Here is a 20,609-nt window from a genome sequence, read left to right as displayed (position 1 = left end):
CTTCTCCATACTTCTCAATCAGTACTCTCAGAGCAAACACTGTATCTCAGCATGAAACAATATTGCTGTTCACAGAGCTCCCACTTTGCTTTCCTATAACTTTATGCTATGGCTGATCAGCTTTATGCATCTGTAGTTACTGCAGTTCTGCACATCACCCTTGTTCTTAAAAATCAGTACCAGCACACTTCTTCTCCACTCCTGAGGCATCCTCTTACTTTCCAAGATTTTATTAAGTCATCTCTCCTAAACATTTCCATACCTCCACTGGAATATCATCTGAACCAACTGGCTTTTCACTCTTCACAGCTGTCCTCACCTCACCCTCACCAATTATTTGCACTTCCTGTATTACTTTCTCCACACTGTCCAACCATCTCTCATTCTCATTTTCTTCATTTATCAGCTCCTCAAAGTACTCCCTCCACCTTCTTAACACACTCCTATCTTGTCAGCACATTCCCATCTGTATTCTTCTGTAGCAGCTTCTCTGCCATTGTGTTGTGATTTTTGACTCCTTTCACTCGTGCCCATTGGCGTGGGAGGTGGATGCTCTGACCAGTTGGCTAAAACCTGAGCTCTGGCCTAGGTGGCCAGAGTATCCTTTGGCTGTCAGGGGAGTGAGGCCTTTTGATTACCATATGCACAGCAATTCCTGTTGGCCTCAGTCACATTTTATCACCTTAACTTGTTGCACATCCTTTCCAACTTGGTCCCTATGTTTGGCCAATCAGTACCAGTGTTCATTTCAACAGCCTTATTTTAGCTTAGCTTTAGCAGCCAGTCTGCTATGTGTAAGCCTGAACCTGTTAGATCTCAGATGCTAAGCAGAGTGAGTCCTGGTTAATACCTGGATGGGGGCCCTCTTAGGAAGACCAGGGGCTGTGTCTGTTTCTCACAGTAGAACTTGAGTTGTGTCAGGAAGGGCATATGGTGTAATATCTGTGCTAAATTCCAGTGCAGATCTGTACTGCATCTGCTGTGGTGACCCTGAATAGCCAAAAGACAAACAACATTTTGGTTTAGTTTTGGTCATACGTAGTTGACCAACATGCCATTAAGTTTTAGTCATAATTTAGTCATCTGAGTAGTTTTAGATTTAGTGTAGCTTTTGTTACCTAAACACATGATTTTCATTGAATGCAGGAGATTTATTTGACTAAAATCTTATGATACTTAGTCATAAATATAAAATGTTGTGATATTTACATATATAAGTGACCCCTACCAGGCTATAGGTACCACTGTGAGAAGTGTATCCTACATTTTTGTGTACGCTGTGGCATCCTGAGACGGTGTTGCAGTGCTGCATTCACGTTGGCCATTAAGTGTCAGATGGTAAACTGGGCGTTCCATTGTTTTCAATGAGAAGACAATCTGTACCTTTGCACAATACCAGCACATTCCATAAAATGTTAAATATTTTAAATTTTTACCGTCTGCAATTGCGACAGGGATAAACCGGATGTTGTTATATCGTTAACGATGAGAAAATGCGGGCAGCTGGAAGTGAATTCAAAGTGCAGACAGTCACTCTGTTTTACTGCCGTAAACATGAAGAATTTGCTGCTTCTGTCACAAGTTGACTTTTTAAGCAATCATCCACAAAATTACACAACACTGCAAAACTCTAAAACTGTGCTGTGCTAAGTCACGGTTTTAATTTTATTTTTTACGGGTTTGGGAGTCCCTATGACTTATACACCGGTGTGACTTATATATTGGAATATCACATTCATGTTAAGAAGAATAACTGTAATGGAAATTTACACAGGACATTTCCAAGAATCAAAGCACTATCCAAAATAAACTCTCATAATAACTGAATAAATGGCTATCTTGGCAGCATGGTGGCTTAATGGTTAGCACTGTTGCCTCACAGCGAGGAGGTCGTGGGTTCAATTCCCACCTTTGTGTGGAGGTTGTGTGGAAAATTTTAAAAAAAAATTTGTCCATAGGTGTGCGCGTGGATGTGATTTGTTTGTTTGTCTATATGTGGCCCTGCGACAGACTGGCGTCCTATCTGGTGTGTAACCTGCCTCACACTGTATGACTGCTAGGATAGGCTCCAGACCCCTGTGACCCTTGATTGGACTAAGGGGTTGAAGATGTGTGAGTGTAAATGGCTATCATAAAAAAACTACATTTCAACAATGCAAAAAATCCCAAATTAAAGAGCTGATAATACAGAAAAAAGGTGTGACTTATATGGTTTTTTTCCTCTTCCTAAGGCATTTTTACCTTGTGCAACTTATACTTATGAAAATATGCCATATGAAAATATGGCAAGTAAGTGTTCCTCTGATTCTTTAACATTAAAAAAATTACTGTGAGTCACATCATCACCTATCGTCTGCCGCTATGGACAACAATGATTCTGCTATAACGATGGGTATGATGGCAATACCAAAAACTCGACTGGCTCTCAGACTGTGCCGGCCTGTGGACACTTGTTGCTGCTCTACTGATCATGTATGAACCAAACTAGCAGCTGTTTCAGAAAACAACTGCACACTTTGTGCACTGATGACCGAACACTGCACAATTTGCACCTCTTAGCCATTTAAATCAGGTCTCATGACTCTGACCCTTCTTGCAAATTGTCTTTTTTCCTTCCCATTTTTGTACTTCTACTATCTGTCAAAGCTGATACACAGAAACTCTGTGTGTTTACAGAGAACAACAAAGAAAGCACAGAATGAGCAGAGGACAACATCAAATAATCACACACAAAAAACGTAGCCTCGTAAATCAACAGCGATCAACGCGCACGTACTCCTGTCTCAACTCTGCAGAGATATTTGGGTTGTTATTACTGAGCCTTCTGATGGGATCTGGAAGCTAGGAAAGCAATCAGCCTTCTGCCTCTGAATCAATCAGCGTAAGTATTCACCTCCTCACTTTGCCTTGGAATGTGGGTTTGTGCACAACCTGAAATGTTGGTTTACAAGCATCAGTGAGATGAATTGCGTGATATTTTTCAGCTGTAGTAAACGCGGCTCTCACTAGAGATCAGACGGTGTGAGTTCAAGCCAGCTTGTTTTTAAAGTCCAGACTCAAAAACATGGTTGCTGTTCACTACGAAAGAACACTTGCATAGAACACCACCACAACGTCCAATACACACATCAATGCCAGAGAGAGAGACCTTGTGGAGCAAATATAACTGTAGGATTAGTTAGAAATAAACAAACACAAAATCAGAATCAGAATGCTTTTATTGTTACTGCCCAGCTGTGCAATGAAATTAGGAGCTTCTCCTCAGTGGTGCATACAAACTACATAAAACACATCATCATTCAGCATACAAAATGTAGATACATTCAGAATTAAATCATATAAATTGTCACTATCCGTGGCTCAGTGTACTAGTACACAAATAATGAATGTTTCTGAGTTCAATGGTGCACATATTTCATGAGGTAAATATAAATTCACCAAAATAAACATTTGTACAATTGAAAGACTGTTAAAAACATTCATTATTTGTTTTATATAACGGCTAAAATAGATCCTTGTCATTTGATATTTTATTAATTTATAAACAGAAAAGGGACTTACATTTTGGTGTTCCACTGGCGCTTAACAATCCAACACGAACTTTAAATTGGAGTCCAAAATTGCAACGATGTAGTCCGTGATGCCGTGCACTGATTAAAAAAACAACAAAAAAACCCATAAACAAAACAGATTTTGTGTAGTTCAGAAATTAGTCCGTCTTTTCATCCTAACGGCTCTACATACCTGCAGGCGCTTACAGCGGAGTGGATTTGTTTTCTTATGTTAGAATAACTGGCAGTGTCAATTAGCTCCTTCAAATCATCATCTGCCAGCAAAACAAACGCTGCCATGTTTAGCTAAACGCTGCCCCCAGTAGTGTGAGTGTGCATGGTTGTTGGGGCGTGCAATAGCACATTTCATATAGCACAAAAATTTCACGCTGTGAAAGAACTATTGCATGGTCAATGAAAGACAACAGCAAATGGTACAAATAATCCATGTCACGTGACATACAAGCCACCAATCAAATGACAAGGATCCACTCAGCCGTTATATAATCACTAATAATAACTGCACTTACCTTAAATTAAGTATATTGTACAGTCCCAGTATTGTCCCAAATTTCTGGATCTTGTACACAAGTAGGGATAAAATGGAGTGTAAGATTGACAGATGGATTTAGGCTCCATCCAAGGTTCTGTGGATGCTGTACTGGACGACTCTGATGGAGAAAGAGCTGAGCCAGAATGCGAGGCTGTCAACTCACATGTCAATTTGCACTCCTGTCTTCACCTGTGGTCATAAGCTTTGGGTAATGACTGAAAGAACAAGGTCACAGATACTTACGTCCCTTCAGCTTCTCCCTGGTTCCATTTGGGGTCACCACAGCAGATCTGAGGTGGATCTGCAAGTTGATTTGGAACACGCTTTAAGTTGGATGGATGCCCTTCCTGACACAGCTCCACATTACAAGGAGAATGGATAGAGGTGACCTTGAACCGGAAACCTTCCACACTGGAAGCAAGTGCACAAACTGCTTGTTCAACACCCCTAAGAAGTGGGGAAATGAGGTTCCTCCATCAGGTATCTGGACTCACACTCAAGGACAGGATGAGAAGCTCGATTATCCTGGGGGTATGCTGAGCACAGCCATTGCTTCTTCATGATGAAAGGGGCCAGCTGAGGTGGTTCGGGCATCAAGCAAGGATGCACCCTAGTTGTCTCCCTAGGGAGGTCTTTGTTATGTGTCGACGCGGGTTGAGGAGCGGACCTGCGTCAGACAGGACCCAGCGCTAAAAATAACCAGAAAGCGGTTCCAAACAGAAACTATTTATTATTCACCTGTGCTTAAAAGTGTAAAAACATAAAAACAACGTCCCTCTGGTGGAGTGATTCGTGGCTCGCTCTCCAGCGCCCGCAAGGATTAAAGCCGGCGCTCCTGGACTTCCTACCACCGCCAAACACCCCCCAGGTGGACACGACAAACTGATTCTCTGTGAAGCAAAGAGAAGGTGAGGTAAGTCAACAGATACAACTATATCTTCCAATAAACACACGCTATCAGCAACACACTCAGGTCAGTGTCCTTTTTTTTACTTTATGCAAATGAGCAGCTTCTCACAACAAGTGGAGGATCACTTATCCTTCACGCCACAGCAATGAGAAGCAAACTGCACAATTCTCTTCACAATTCCAGTATACTGTGTAACAAAACACCAAGTTACTATCAACAATTACTTAAACACTTAATTACCTTTAGTGTGTGCTGACAGCATGTGTCCTCACCCCTCCCTGCTTCACGGGCTCGATGTGTCAAAACCCAGGCGCGGTCCTCAGCGTCTCACAAACGAACGTCACAAGGTCGAGTTCCCGGCAGTTCTGCTCAAATCACACATGACTTAAATGCAGAACGCCATCCAATTATCTGCTTCAGCTGCAAGTCGTCCAGGTTGCACGTGAGCACCAATCACAGGTGCTTTCCATGATGTTGATGAGGGTGAAGACTCTTCAGCCAGCACCTTCTTCACAGACAAATCAGCCCTCATGCCACCTGGAGAGCAAAGAAAAGAAAAGAACACCAAAACATCCAGCCACGCCCCCCCAACACACAACAGTCTTCCTGGCATGTCCAACTGGGAGGAGGCCCCAGAGAAGACCCAGGACACTATGGAAGGATTATATTTCCCAGCTGTCTTGGAAACACCTCCGGATACCCCAGGAAGGGTTCGAGGACTTGGCCATGGATAACGAAGTGCAGAATGAACTGCTTGGTCTACTTGCACTGCAACACAAACCCAGATAAGTGGCAGAAAATGAAAAAAAAAAGAATACATGATTCCCAGTAAAAATGATAACACAACCATCAAAAAGTTTTAATTTGATTTACTTCTACAAATCTGGAGATGTGAGTCTTAATCAACCAAATATCTCCTTCCATCGAGAGAGCAGCAGAGTGAAGACGTGGGTGCCAGGGCACAAAGGGTCTTGTATGATATTATATACTAGGGTACCATAGTTTTGAAGAAGAAAGGTTATGGCTGGGACAACAAACAAAACAAAAATGGCAAAAATTCTGAAAGGAAAATAAGACTCTCCGCAATTATGTCATTGTGGAGCTCCACAATGAACCGGTAAGACATCAACATGGCAAAGAAGATATGAAAAAATTATTCAGGAAGATTTAATCAGTCATTGATGGAATTATTTGAATTCTTCCGGTCCATTCAAAAGAAGCAGGTCTGTATGTACACAAATACAGTGGTGACTCTTGTGTCGTGTACTTGTGCGCTCACAAGTACACAATGTATTTCCACCTTTAGCAGATTTTGTCTGCATTAACCCAAAGGGCTGTCTGAGAGTTCAGCCACTGCTTCTGATGAGGCAGCCGTGTTGTATTCAGGTACTGTCATGCAAATGGGGTTTAATGTTTAAATGAGATTCCCAGTGTAGCGTTTATGTGGGCCTATTTTCTTGTGCATAAGCGCTCCCTGTGTTGTGTTCTCTATGGGTTGTTCACCACGCGCATGTACAGTAGTGTTCAGAATAATAGTAGCGCTATGTGACTAAAAAGATTACTCCAGGTTTTGAGTATATTTCTTATTGTTACATGGGAAACAAGGTACCAGTAGATTCAGCAGATTCTCACAAATCCAACAAGACCAAGCATTCATGATATGCACACTCTTAAGGCTATGAAATTGGGCTATTAGTAAAAAAAAAAGTAGAAAAGGGGGTGTTCACAATAATAGTAGTGTGGCATTCAGGCAGTGAGTTCGTCAATTTTGTGGAACAAACAGGTGTGAATCAGGTGTCCCCTATTTAAGGATGAAGCCAGCACCTGTTGAACATGCTTTTCTCTTTGAAAGCCTGAGGAAAATGGGACGTTCAAGACATTGTTCAGAAGAACAGTGTAGTTTGATTAAAAAGTTGATTGGAGAGGGGAAAACTTATACGCAGGTGCAAAAAACTATAGACTGTTCATCTACAATGATCTCCAATGCTTTAAAATGGACAAAAAAAAAAAAAAAAAAAACAGAGACGTGGAAGAAAATGAAAAACAACCATCAAAATGAAGAATAATCAGAATGGCAAAGGCTCACCCACTGATCAGCTCCAGGATGATCAGAGACAGTCTGGAGTTACCTGTAAGTGCTGTGACAGTTAGAAGACGCCTGTGTGAAGCTAATTTATTTGCAAGGTTCCCCCGCAAAGTCCCTCTGTTAAATAAAAGACGTGCAGAAGAGGTTACAATCTGCCAAAGAACACATCAACTGGTCTAAAGAGAAATGGAGGAATATTTTGTGGACTGATGAGAGTAAAATTGTTCTTTTTGGTTCCAAGGGCCGCAGACAGTTTGTGAGACGACCCCAAACTCTGAATTCAAGCCGCAGTTCACAGTGAAGACAGTGAAGCATGGTGGTGCAAGCATCATGATATGGGCATGTTTCTCCTACTATGGTGTTGGGCCTATATATCGCATACCAGGTATCATGGATCAGTTTGGATATGTCAAAATACTTGAAGAGGTCATGTTGCCTTATGCTGAAGAGGACATGCCCTTGAAATGGGTGTTTCAACAAGACAATGACCCAAAGCACACTAGTAAACCAGCAAAATCTTGGTTCCAAACCAACAAAATTACTGCCTCGCAGATGTGAATTGACTTTGGCCTCTACTGGTGGTTGGCTCTCACTGCGGTATTGTATCACTTCCTGTTCCGGAGCACAGCGGTGTTTTTCTGTATCTGTTAGCTGTTTAATCTGCGCAGTTAGATTGATCTAGTTATCTAGATTACGATTTGTTTCCCAGTGTAATCTTTACGTGCCTTAACTAAAGCACTCCTTCTACTGAATCACCTCTAAATTATTTACACATTATTCACTTTGCGTGTTTTTAGGAATCCGCTAGCTTAGCGTAGCTACTAGCTCTTAGCCGATATAGCATGGCGGCTTCTCCTGTCTCTCCCGCACTTTTCTGCTCTGGGTGTGAAATGTTTAGTTATTCCTCGGCCTCCTTTAGCAGTAACGGTACTTGTAATAAGTGTAGCTTATTCGTAGCTTTGGAGGTCAGGCTGGGCGAATTGGAGACTCGGCTCCGCACCGTGGAAAATTCTACAGCTAGCCAGGCCCCTGTAGTCGGTGCAGACCAAGGTAGCTTAGCCGCCGTTAGTTCCCCCCTGGCAGATCCCGAGCAGCCGGGAAAGCAGGCTGACTGGGTGACTGTGAGGAGGAAGCGTAGCCCTAAACAGAAGCCCCGTGTACACCGCCAACCCGTTCACATTTCTAACCGTTTTTCCCCACTCGACGACACACCCGCCGAGGATCAAACTCTGGTTATTGGCGACTCTGTTTTGAGAAATGTGAAGTTAGCGACACCAGCAACCATAGTCAATTGTCTTCCGGGGGCCAGAGCAGGCGACATTGAAGGAAATTTGAAACTGCTGGCTAAGGCTAAGCGTAAATTTGGTAAGATTGTAATTCACGTCGGCAGTAATGACACCAGGTTACGCCAATCGGAGGTCACTAAAATTAACATTGAATCGGTGTGTAACTTTGCAAAAACAATGTCGGACTCTGTAGTTTTCTCTGGGCCCCTCCCCAATCAGACCGGGAGTGACATGTTTAGCCGCATGTTCTCCTTGAATTGCTGGCTGTCTGAGTGGTGTCCAAAAAATGAGGTGGGCTTCATAGATAATTGGCAAAGCTTCTGCGGAAAACCTGGTCTTGTTAGGAGAGACGGCATCCATCCCACTTTGGATGGAGCAGCTCTCATTTCTAGAAATCAGGCTAATTTTCTTAAATCCTCCAAACCGTGACTATCCAGGGTTGGGACCAGGAAGCAGAGTTGTAGTCTTACACACCTCTCTGCAGCTTCTCTCCCCCTGCCATCCCCTCATTACCCCATCCCCGTAGAGACGGTGCCTGCTCCCAGACTACCAATAACCAGCAAAAATCTATTTAAGCATAAAAATTCAAAAAGAAAAAATAATATAGCACCTTCAACTGCACCACAGACTAAAACAGTTAAATGTGGTCTATTAAACATTAGGTCTCTCTCTTCTAAGTCCCTGTTGGTAAATGATATAATAATTGATCAACATATTGATTTATTCTGCCTAACAGAAACCTGGTTACAGCAGGATGAATATGTTAGTTTAAATGAGTCAACACCCCCGAGTCACAATAACTGTCAGAACGCTCGTAGCACGGGCCGGGGCGGTGGATTAGCAGCAATCTTCCATTCCAGCTTATTAATTAATCAAAAACCCAGACAGAGCTTTAATTCATTTGAAAGCTTGTCTCTTAGTCTTGTCCATCCAAATTGGAAGTCCCAAAAAACAGTTTTATTTGTTATTATCTATCGTCCACCTGGTCGTTACTGTGAGTTTCTCTGTGAATTTTCAGACCTTTTGTCTGACTTAGTGCTTAGCTCAGATAAGATAATTATAGTGGGCGATTTTAACATCCACACAGATGCTGAGAATGACAGCCTCAACACTGCATTTAATCTATTATTAGACTCTATTGGCTTTGCTCAAAAAGTAAATGAGTCCACCCACCACTTTAATCATATCTTAGATCTTGTTCTGACTTATGGTATGGAAATAGAAGACTTAACAGTATTCCCTGAAAACTCCCTTCTGTCTGATCATTTTTTAATAACATTTACATTTACTCTGATGGACTACCCAGCAGTAGGGAATAAGTTTCATTACACTAGAAGTCTTTCAGAAAGCGCTGTAACTAGGTTTAAGGATATGATTCCTTCTTTATGTTCTCTAATGCCATATAACAACACAGTGCAGAGTAGCTACCTAAACTCTGTAAGGGAGATAGAGTATCTCGTCAATAGTTTTACATCCTCATTGAAGACAACTTTGGATGCTGTAGCTCCTCTGAAAAAGAGAGCTTTAAATCAGAAGTGTCTGACTCCATGGTATAACTCTCAAACTCGTAGCTTAAAGCAGATAACCCGTAAGTTGGAGAGGAAATGGCGTCTCACTAATTTAGAAGATCTTCACTTAGCCTGGAAAAAGAGTCTGTTGCTCTATAAAAAAGCCCTCCGTAAAGCTAGGACATCTTTCTACTCATCACTAATTGAAGAAAATAAGAACAACCCCAGGTTTCTTTTCAGCACTGTAGCCAGGCTGACAAAGAGTCAGAGCTCTATTGAGCTGAGTATTCCATTAACTCTAACTAGTAATGACTTCATGACTTTCTTTGCTAACAAAATTTTAACTATTAGAGAAAAAATTACTCATAACCATCCCAAAGACGTATCGTTATCTTTGGCTGCTTTCAGTGATGCCAGTATTTGGTTAGACTCTTTCTCTCCGATTGTTCTGTCTGAGTTATTTTCATTAGTTACTTCATCCAAACCATCAACATGTTTATTAGACCCCATTCCTACCAGGCTGCTCAAGGAAGCCCTACCATTATTTAATGCTTCGATCTTAAATATGATCAATCTATCTTTGTTAGTTGGCTATGTACCACAGGCTTTTAAGGTGGCAGTAATTAAACCATTACTTAAAAAGCCATCACTTGACCCAGCTATCTTAGCTAATTATAGGCCAATCTCCAACCTTCCTTTTCTCTCAAAATTCTTGAAAGGGTAGTTGTAAAACAGCTAACTGATCATCTGCAGAGGAATGGTCTATTTGAAGAGTTTCAGTCAGGTTTTAGAATTCATCATAGTACAGAAACAGCATTAGTGAAGGTTACAAATGATCTTCTTATGGCCTCGGACAGTGGACTCATCTCTGTGCTTGTTCTGTTAGACCTCAGTGCTGCTTTTGATACTGTTGACCATAAAATTTATTACAGAGATTAGAGCATGCCATAGGTATTAAAGGCACTGCGCTGCGGTGGTTTGAATCATATTTGTCTAATAGATTACAATTTGTTCATGTAAATGGGGAATCTTCTTCACAGACTAAAGTTAATTATGGAGTTCCACAAGGTTCTGTGCTAGGACCAATTTTATTCACTTTATATATGCTTCCCTTAGGCAGTATTATTAGACGGTATTGCTTAAATTTTCATTGTTACGCAGATGATACCCAGCTTTATCTATCCATGAAGCCAGAGGACACACACCAATTAGCTAAACTGCAGGATTGTCTTACAGACATAAAGACATGGATGACCTCTAATTTCCTGCTTTTAAACTCAGATAAAACTGAAGTTATTGTACTTGGCCCCACAAATCTTAGAAACATGGTGTCTAACCAGATCCTTACTCTGGATGGCATTACCCTGACCTCTAGTAATACTGTGAGAAATCTTGGAGTCATTTTTGATCAGGATATGTCATTCAAAGCGCATATTAAACAAATATGTAGGACTGCTTTTTTGCATTTATGCAATATCTCTAAAATCAGAAAGGTCTTGTCTCAGAGTGATGCTGAAAAACTAATTCATGCATTTATTTCCTCTAGGCTGGACTATTGTAATTCATTATTATCAGGTTGTCCTAAAAGTTCCCTAAAAAGCCTTCAGTTAATTCAAAATGCTGCAGCTAGAGTGCTGACGGGGACTAGAAGGAGAGAGCATATCTCACCCATATTGGCCTCTCTTCATTGGCTTCCTGTTAATTCTAGAATAGAATTTAAAATTCTTCTTCTTACTTATAAGGTTTTGAATAATCAGGTCCCATCTTATCTTAGGGACCTCGTAGTACCATATCACCCCAATAGAGCGCTTCGCTCTCAGACTGCAGGCTTACTTGTAGTTCCTAGGGTTTGTAAGAGTAGAATGGGAGGCAGAGCCTTCAGCTTTCAGGCTCCTCTCCTGTGGAACCAGCTCCCAATTCAGATCAGGGAGACAGACACCCTCTCTACTTTTAAGATTAGGCTTAAAACTTTCCTTTTCGCTAAAGCTTATAGTTAGGGCTGGATCAGGTGACCCTGAACCATCCCTTAGTTATGCTGCTATAGACGTAGACTGCTGGGGGGTTCCCATGATGCACTGTTTCTTTCTCTTTTTGCTCTGTATGCACCACTCTGCATTTAATCATTAGTGATCGATCTCTGCTCCCCTCCACAGCATGTCTTTTTCCTGGTTCTCTCCCTCAGCCCCAACCAGTCCCAGCAGAAGACTGCCCCTCTCTGAGCCTGGTTCTGCTGGAGGTTTCTTCCTGTTAAAAGGGAGTTTTTCCTTCCCACTGTAGCCAAGTGCTTGCTCACAGGGGGTCGTTTTGACCGTTGGGGTTTTACATCATTATTGTATGGCCTTGCCTTACAATATAAAGCGCCTTGGGGCAACTGTTTGTTGTGATTTGGCGCTATATAAAAAAAAAATTGATTGATTGATTGATGTGAAGAAATCATGAAAAACTGTGGTTATACAACTAAATACTAGTTTAGTGATTCACAGGATTGCTAAAAAAGCAGTTTGAACATAATAGTTTTGAGTTTGTAGCATCAACAGCAGATGCTACTATTATTGTGAACACCCCTTTTCTACTTTAGTTTACTAATAGCCCAATTTCATAGCCTTAAGAGTGTGGATATCATGAATGCTTGGTCTTGTTGGATTTGTGAGAATCTACTGAATCTACTGGTACCTTGTTTCCCATGTAACAGTAAGAAATAGGAACTGTTGGGTTTGGATCAGAGTGAGAGAAGGGACAAAGGGTATACAAATCAGAGACATGGAGGACCTTACAAAGTACAGACCTGAGTAGACAAATGAATATGACGTCAGTTGGTAGTATGACCAACAAAAAATCAGATTAAACATGGAAACAGATGATAAAATATATGACATAGACACCAATATTGATGAAAGACAGTTTTTATACAGAAAAACAGTTAAATAGTGAAAAAATTACTGAAGATACCCTGTCACTCATACATATAAACATTCGAAGCTTGTACTATAAAATGTCAAAAATATAAGATTATTTAAACCAGTTTAAAAATAGATTCAGCATTGTTGCATTACAGAATCTTGGCTTAAAAATGACCTCATGGCTGATGTTCAAATGGAGGGATATGAGTTATATTTTGTAAATAGAAGAGAAAAAAAAGGTGGAGGTATTGCTTTGTACATAAAAACAGATCTGACATGTAAAATTGTAGAAGAAATGACAATTATAGATGATGTTATAGAAATTGTGACAGTGGAAATTGTACATGAAACATCTAAAAATATTCTAATCAGTTGTGTATACAGAGCACCAGACTCTTGTGTTGTGAAATTTACAGATAAAATAATAGAATTATTCCATCAAATCAAAAACAAAACGCTCTTTATATGTGGAGACTTTAATGTTAATGTGGAAAGCTCCAGTTGCCAAAGAGTAAGTGATTTTGTGAATTCAATGAATAGCTTGGGTTTATTCCCCTTGATTAGAAAACCAACCAGAATTACATCGCAAAGTGCAACTGCAATTGACAATATATTCACAAATAGAAGAGATGAAATTATTAAGAATGGGATATTGACAGATCTCAGTGATCATTTACCAGTTTTTTCAATATTTAAATATAAAAATAGGTACAAAAAAACTGTTATAAACTTTAAAAGAGATAAGTCATTAAAAGCCTTAGAGGCATTAAATTATGATCTTAAAAATCAAAATTGGGAAGAGGTTTATGTCGGTGACGTTAATGTAGCATATAGTTCATTCATGAAAATACTGATGAAATCATATAATAAAAATTGTAAATTAATAAAAACTAGTAAGAAAAGAGTAAATAAACCATGCCTGACCAAGGGAATAAAAAACGCTTGTGTAAAGAAAAACTATTTATATAAGTGCTTTTTAAAAATGCAAACAAAGGAAACAGAACACAGATACAAAAAATATAAAAATAAAATATTGACAATAATTAGGAAACAAAAAAAAGATTATTATAGTGAACAATTGAATAAGAGTAAAGATAATATGAGGGCAACATGGGGAATTATAAAAAGTGTGATGGAAAGTGACGGAGTGAAATCAACTTTTCCGAATTACCTTGTCAAGGAACATAAATAAAGATAAAGATAAATGATAACATAAAGATAAATGATAACATAAAGATAAATGATATAAAAGAAGTTGTAAATGAGTTTAATGATTATTTCTCAAAGGTGGGATCAAATCTGGTGGGAAATAAACCAATAGTAGAAGATCAATTAAATACAATTGTAAATACGGTCAACAGTATTTTCCTTGAAAATGTGGAAAAAGATGAAATAAGGAATATTGTAAAAAAAACTGTGTAAGCAAAAGATCAACTGACTATGAAGATTTAGACATGATGACTGTAAAACGTATAACAGAAACTGTTACTGAACCATTCACTTACATATCTGTCTCTGTCAACAGGAATTTTCCCAGACGAAATGAAAATTTCCAAGGTAGTCCCATTATATAAAAATGGAGACAAACATAACATTTCAAATTACAGGCCAGTGTCATTGCTTCCTCAGTTTTCTAAAATTATGGAAAAGGTTTTTGTGACAAGGTTGGATAAATTCATTGAGAAACATCATATTTTAAATAATGCTCAGTATGGATTCAGAACAAAACATTCGACAGCTATGGCAATTATGGAATTAACAGAGAAAATATCAACAGCAATAGATAATAAGGATTATATGGTAAGTGTTTTTATTGACTTGAAAAAAGCTTTTGATGTTATCGATCAGTCAAGATTGCTTCACAAGTTACAACAATATGGAATAAGAGGGATTGCACATCAGTGGGGAAAAAGCTACTTAGAAAATAGAAAACAGTTTGTTCAGATAAATAATACCAAATCAGAATTGTGTAATATTATGTGTGGAGTACCACAAGGGTCGATACTTGGACCCAAAGTGTTTATTTTATATATCAATGATTTTGTGAATATATCTAATGTACTTGGTAGCATTTTATTTGCTGACGACACAACATTATTTTACTCTGGATCAGATATACAGGAAGTAGCACAAGTGATAAATACAGAGTTGGAAAAAGTGAAATATTGGTTTGATATAAACAGACTGTCACTTAATCTTAATAAAACAAATTTCATATTGTTTAATGACAGAGTTAAAACAATGATGTGTCATTAAAAATAGATGGAATGGACATTCAAAGGGTAAAAGAAACGCAATTTTTAGGAGTTATGATTGATGAAGATTTTACATGAAAGTCACATAAATTACATAAAAGGAAAGATAGCGAAAGTCACTGCTGTTTTGCATAAAGTTAAATATTCATTAAATAGTTATGGATTATTAACATTGTACAATTCATTGATTGTTCCATATTTGACTTATTGTGTAGAAATCTGGGGATCAACATGTACAACTTATACACAACCTTTATTTATTTTGCAGAAAAGAGCTTTAAAAGTGATTGGCAACAGTCAATTTAGAGATCCATCTAATCCATTGTTCATTAAGTATAGGGTACTTAAATTTCATGATTTAGTTGAATTGAAATTACTACAAATAATGTACGAAGCTAATAACAATACCTTACCAATAAACATTAAAAATATGTTTGAAAAAAGAGTAAGTAGTTATAATTTGAAGGGCATAGAAGTCTTTAAAAAAACAAGATTCAGAACCAAGATAAAGGAACGGAGTATTGCAGTGAATGGTGTAAAATTATGGAACAACCTCAACAAAGAAATCAAAGAATCAAGGTCGCTTAAATTATTTAAAAAACATATTAAACTTGATGTATTTTGTAAGTATGAAACTATGAAATAAGTCAGTGGGCTGTGACAAAGCCAAAAATGTAATCTGTTAATAATGTTTAGAATGTTTGAAGTTTAAAATGTAATCTATTAGGGATGTAGTCTTTAAAATAATGGTTAAAATTAGGAAAGAAGTCGGTGGCATGTGACAAAGTCATAGAAATGCAATGATGTCGAATGATGATGCTTTGCAAGATTGTATTGTAAAAAAGGGGCAGAATATATAAGACTTGTTCTTCCAAACTGCTCCTTTTCCTTCAATGGTTTGTAATGTTTTGTTAATTTTGCATTTCTGTTTTTCTTTTAAATGAATGAAATAAATCCTCAATAAATAAATAAATATATTCAAAACCTGGATTAATCTTTTAGTCACATAGCACTACTACTGTATTATTCTGAACACTACTGTATATGTTTGCCGCAATAAAAAAGTAGAGGAAACAGAGTGGCTGTACCCATGTGAACTAAAACCTCAGAGTGAGCTTGATTATGTTTTTATTATATGTAGTGTAGCCATACAGACACGACACCTAGTAAAACTAAATTCCTGTGAATAAGTTCATTTCATTTGTTAATATACATCCATTGCTACATTTCAGGCCTGCAACATATTCCAAAGGACTTGGGATGAGGTCAATTTAGGGCTAGTTGTTGTTGTCCATTCGGCTGCTATCGTTTTGTTTTTTTGTTTTTTTTTTCGGGGTCACCACAGCGGATACAGCCAGATCCGCATTGATATTTGGCACAAGTTTTACACTGGGTGCCCTTCCTGACGCAACTCCAGTTTTACCTGGAGAAACACACGCAGCCGCTGGTGTTCCAAAGAGGTTTAATAATAGGACTTACTTATTTCAAACAGATGATAATAGGTGATGGTAATCATGATTTGGTATAAATGAGTATCCACAAAAGGCTGGTTTAAATGTAAGAATCACTGTGAGTTTATTTGCATTTTCCATACCGTCCCAACTCCTTCTGATTTGTGGTTGTATTTATGGGCATTGAGCGAACACAAATCGACCTATACTTGTGAATCATTTCTACTTAATTAATGTGATATATTGACTCATTTGCATGTTTTTGGATGCCTCGAACAAAGACAAAATGATGATACGATTATCGATTAAAGTGAAGAACCCTCACAGATGACAGGAAAAACAGTGTAATTTAAAAAGAAAATTCCAGTGGATGCTTTTAATCTCTGATATGAAAATAAAATAAAACTAAACTAAAATAATCTTTAACACAGCGGGTTTTTTACCATTTCCCTTCTTGTTAAACTCTATTGTGTTTTGCCCCCCTATGTTTAGGGGGGCATGTTCCACATTAGTGGTGGTTAATGTGAAGAATTAAAGTGAGAAAATGCATTCAGCATTATGTCTTGCAGAGTCCTCACAGAGATAGAAATGTCAGGTTGTGTGAGTGGGCAAGTGTTTATTGGAAACTCCCTTGTGTAAACATTTATTAGACCAGAGATTGAGGTAGTGGGCGTCCAACTGGAGGACAGACGCAGCCAGATCATTTCTTTCTATTATTACAGCTTTTTGTCAGTGAGTGAAACCACATCATCGACACTGTTAATTTAAGTACTCTTCAGTACAGAAAAACAATAGCAGAGTGTGAAAGAAGAAGGAGAAGAGATTAAAACATGGAACTCTAAAAATGGCATAGTACATCCAGGTGGTTTATGTTTTTGTTCAGAGGTCACAGGTTAACAAACCTCATCATTCAAGAGGTGAAAAAGAAAAATGAACGTAAAGTTAACTGCAGAAGAAGATAAAAATAGTTTGTTACTCTTCCTCCCAACTATATTTACTGAATTTAAAAAAAAAAGAATCAACCCAGAAGGGATGGAAATGGCTGTGGTGAATACCTACTTTAAGAAAAGGGAGGAGCACAGGGTAACATATAAGAGTGGAGGAAGGTGCACACAGGTGGACTACATTCTTTATAAAAGATGCAAGCTAAAAGAAATCAGAGACTGTAAGGTGGTGGCAGGAGAGAGTGTCGTTAGACAGCACAGGATGGTTGTTTGTAGGATGACTTTAGAGGTAAAGAAGAAGAGAGTGACAGCTCAACAAAAGATCAGATGGTGGAAGCTGAAGGAGGAAGACTGTTGTGTGAAATTTAGCGAGCTGGTGAGAGAAGCACTGGTTGGAGGGGAAGCAATTTTGGGCAACTGGAAAAGTACTGCAGATGTGGTGAGGGAGACAGCTAGGACAGTACTGGGTATGACATCTGGACAGTGGAAGGAAGACAAGGAGACTTGGTGGTGGAATGAAGAGGTCCAGGAAAGCATAAGGAGAAAGAGGTTGGCGAAAAGGTTTTGGGATAGTCAGAGAGATGAAGAAAGTAGATAGGAGTACAAGGAGATGTGGCGCAAGGCAAAAAGAGAAGTGACAAAAGCGAAGTAAAAGGCAAATTGTGAGCTGTACAAGACGTTGAATAGTAAGGAAGGAGAAAAGGACTTGTACTGATTGGCCAGACAAAGGGACAGAGCTGGAAAGGATGTGCAGCAAGTTAGGATGGTAAAAGATGCACATGGTAATGTGCTGACAAGTGAGGAGTGTGTGCTGAGAAGGTGGAGGGAATATTTTGAAGAGCTGATGAATGAAGAAAATGAGCAAGAGAAAAGGCTGGATGATGTGGTGAGAGTAAATCAGGAAGTACAAGAGATTAGCAAGGAAGAAGTGAGGGCTGCTATGAAGAGGATGAATAGTGGAAAGGCAGTTGGTCCAGATGACATTCCAGTGGAGGCATGGAAATGTCTAGGAGAGATGGCAGTAGAGTTTCTAACCAGATTGTTTAATAAAATCTTGGAAAGTGAGAGGATGCCTGAGCTGCCAGAGCTCCAGTAACTACAGAGGCATAAAGTTGATCAGCCACAGCATGAAGTTATGGGAAAGAGTAGTAGAAGCTAGGCTTAGAAAACAGGTGAAGATCTGTGAGTAGCAATATGGTTTCATGCCGAGAAAGAGCACTACAGATGCAATGTTTGCTCTGAGAATACTGTTGGAGAAGTACAGAGAAGGCCAGAAAGAGTTACATTATGTGTTTGTGGACTGAGAAAAAGCTTATGATAGGGTGCCAAGAGAAGAGCTGTGGTATTGTATGAGGAAGTCTGGAGTGGCACAGAAGTATGTTACGGCAGTGCAGGACATGTACAAGAATAGAGTGACAGCGGTGAGATGCGCAGTCAGAATGACAGGCTCATTCAAGGCGGAGGTGGGATTACACCAAGGATCAGCTCTGAGTCCTTTCTTGTTTGCAGTGGTGATGGACAGGTTGACAGATGAGATCAGACAGGAGTCCCCATGGACTATGATGTTTGCTGATGACATTGTGATCTGTAGTGAGAATAGAGAGCAAATTGAGTCTAGTCTGGAGAGGTGGAGATGTGCTTTGGAGAGAAGGGGAATGAAAGTCAGTAGAAGCAAGACTGAGTACAAGACTGAGTCTGTGAAAGGTGTGACAGTGGAATAGTGCAGTTACAAGGAGTAGAAGTGGTGAAAGTAGATGAGTTTAAATATTTGGGGTCAACTGTTCAAAGTAATGGATAGTGTGCTAGAGAGGTGAAGAAGAGAGTGCAGGCAGGGTGGAGTGGATGGAGAAAGGTGGCAGGAGTGATTTGTGACCGAAGAATATCAGCAAGAGTGAAGGGGAAAGTTTACAAGACAGTAGTGAGACCAGCTATGTTGTACGGCTTAGAGACGGTGGCACTAACAAAAAGACAGGAGGCAGAGCTGGAGGTGGCAGAGCTGAAGATGTTGAGATTCTTTGGGAGTGACGAGAATGAACAAGATTAGGAATGAACATATCAAAGGGACAGCTCAGGTGGGACAGTTTGGAGACAAGGGACCCAGGGTATATAGGGAAAAAGATGCTGAGGATGGAGCCACCAGGCTGGAGGAGAAGAGGGAGGCCAAAGAGGAGGTTTATGGATGTGCTGAGGGACGACATGCAGGTGGTTGGTGTGACAGAGGACAGGGTGAGATGGAAACGATTGATCTGCTGTGGCGACCCCTAATGGGAACAGCCAAAAGACGAAGAAGAAGAATCAACCCAGAAGGGCCCCAATGCCCCCAACATGAATGTGAACATAAATCCAAACTAGCCGACAAGACGGCTACGTTTTAAAATATCCAAAATGTTCTTTCCACATTGGTAATGAGTTGATCAGTGTCCTGAATCAAGATATTTTGAGGGTAAAGGCAGGGTTGTCAACTTTGGGATTTTGGCTGGAGTGAGACATAATTCTTTTGTAATCCTAACCCTAATTAAAAAAAAAAAAACAGTCATCGATTATTAATAAAGATAATTATAGAAGGGAAACTGTGTTTAATTCTTCTCCTCTCCACGACCATGATTCCAAAATATTTCAGTAAGCTCATCTACAGGCAGGTACAGTAAGAGTCAAATAATGAAAAATGCTTAAAATGGCTGGGGGTGAAGAGGGCACTGGTTGGGAGTCTGGGGGGCTTCATGAAGGGTTAGGGAGGATGGAGGCAGCAGTTTAGCCAATCTTTTGCAAGCTGGACAAAATCTATCTTCATATGCAGAACAGACATCGATGAAATGATCTTATTTTTAAATAAAAACCTTTGAAGCCCCCAAAACCCCTTCATTTTGTATAACTATGGTCATAATAGTCCATAGTTGAGCAAATATTTCACAATTTATGACTCTATTACATACAATATTTTATGATGGCACAATCACATTATAACACAAGTATATTATTAATGTATTTAAACACCTGACTGGAATGAAACATTAAATGCAACATGTGCTGGTAAAATAAAATTATGAGTAAATCCTGTGCAAAATATATTGGTCTTGACTTCGATCAGACCTTATCTGGCGATCTTATAGCTGACAAAGCAAGTCAAATGCACAATTAAAGTCTTGTGGATAGTTTAAACTCAAA

The 20,609-nt window shown here is 39.3% G+C and overlaps 1 protein-coding gene across 1 annotated transcript in view; it reads right to left on the bottom strand.

Annotated features, from left to right (window-relative positions):
- Nucleotides 1-20,609, bottom strand: part of ptprt (protein tyrosine phosphatase receptor type T) — a 1,196,058-nt gene that overhangs the window by 784,191 nt on the left and 391,258 nt on the right. The window lies entirely within an intron of this gene.

The sequence above is a fragment of the Thalassophryne amazonica genome, chromosome 3, assembly GCF_902500255.1.
Source record: "Thalassophryne amazonica chromosome 3, fThaAma1.1, whole genome shotgun sequence".
In the NCBI taxonomy this organism is placed as follows: domain Eukaryota; kingdom Metazoa; phylum Chordata; class Actinopteri; order Batrachoidiformes; family Batrachoididae; genus Thalassophryne; species Thalassophryne amazonica.
Note: the sequence above shows the minus strand (reverse complement) of the source record. Positions and strands in the feature narration are given on the sequence as shown.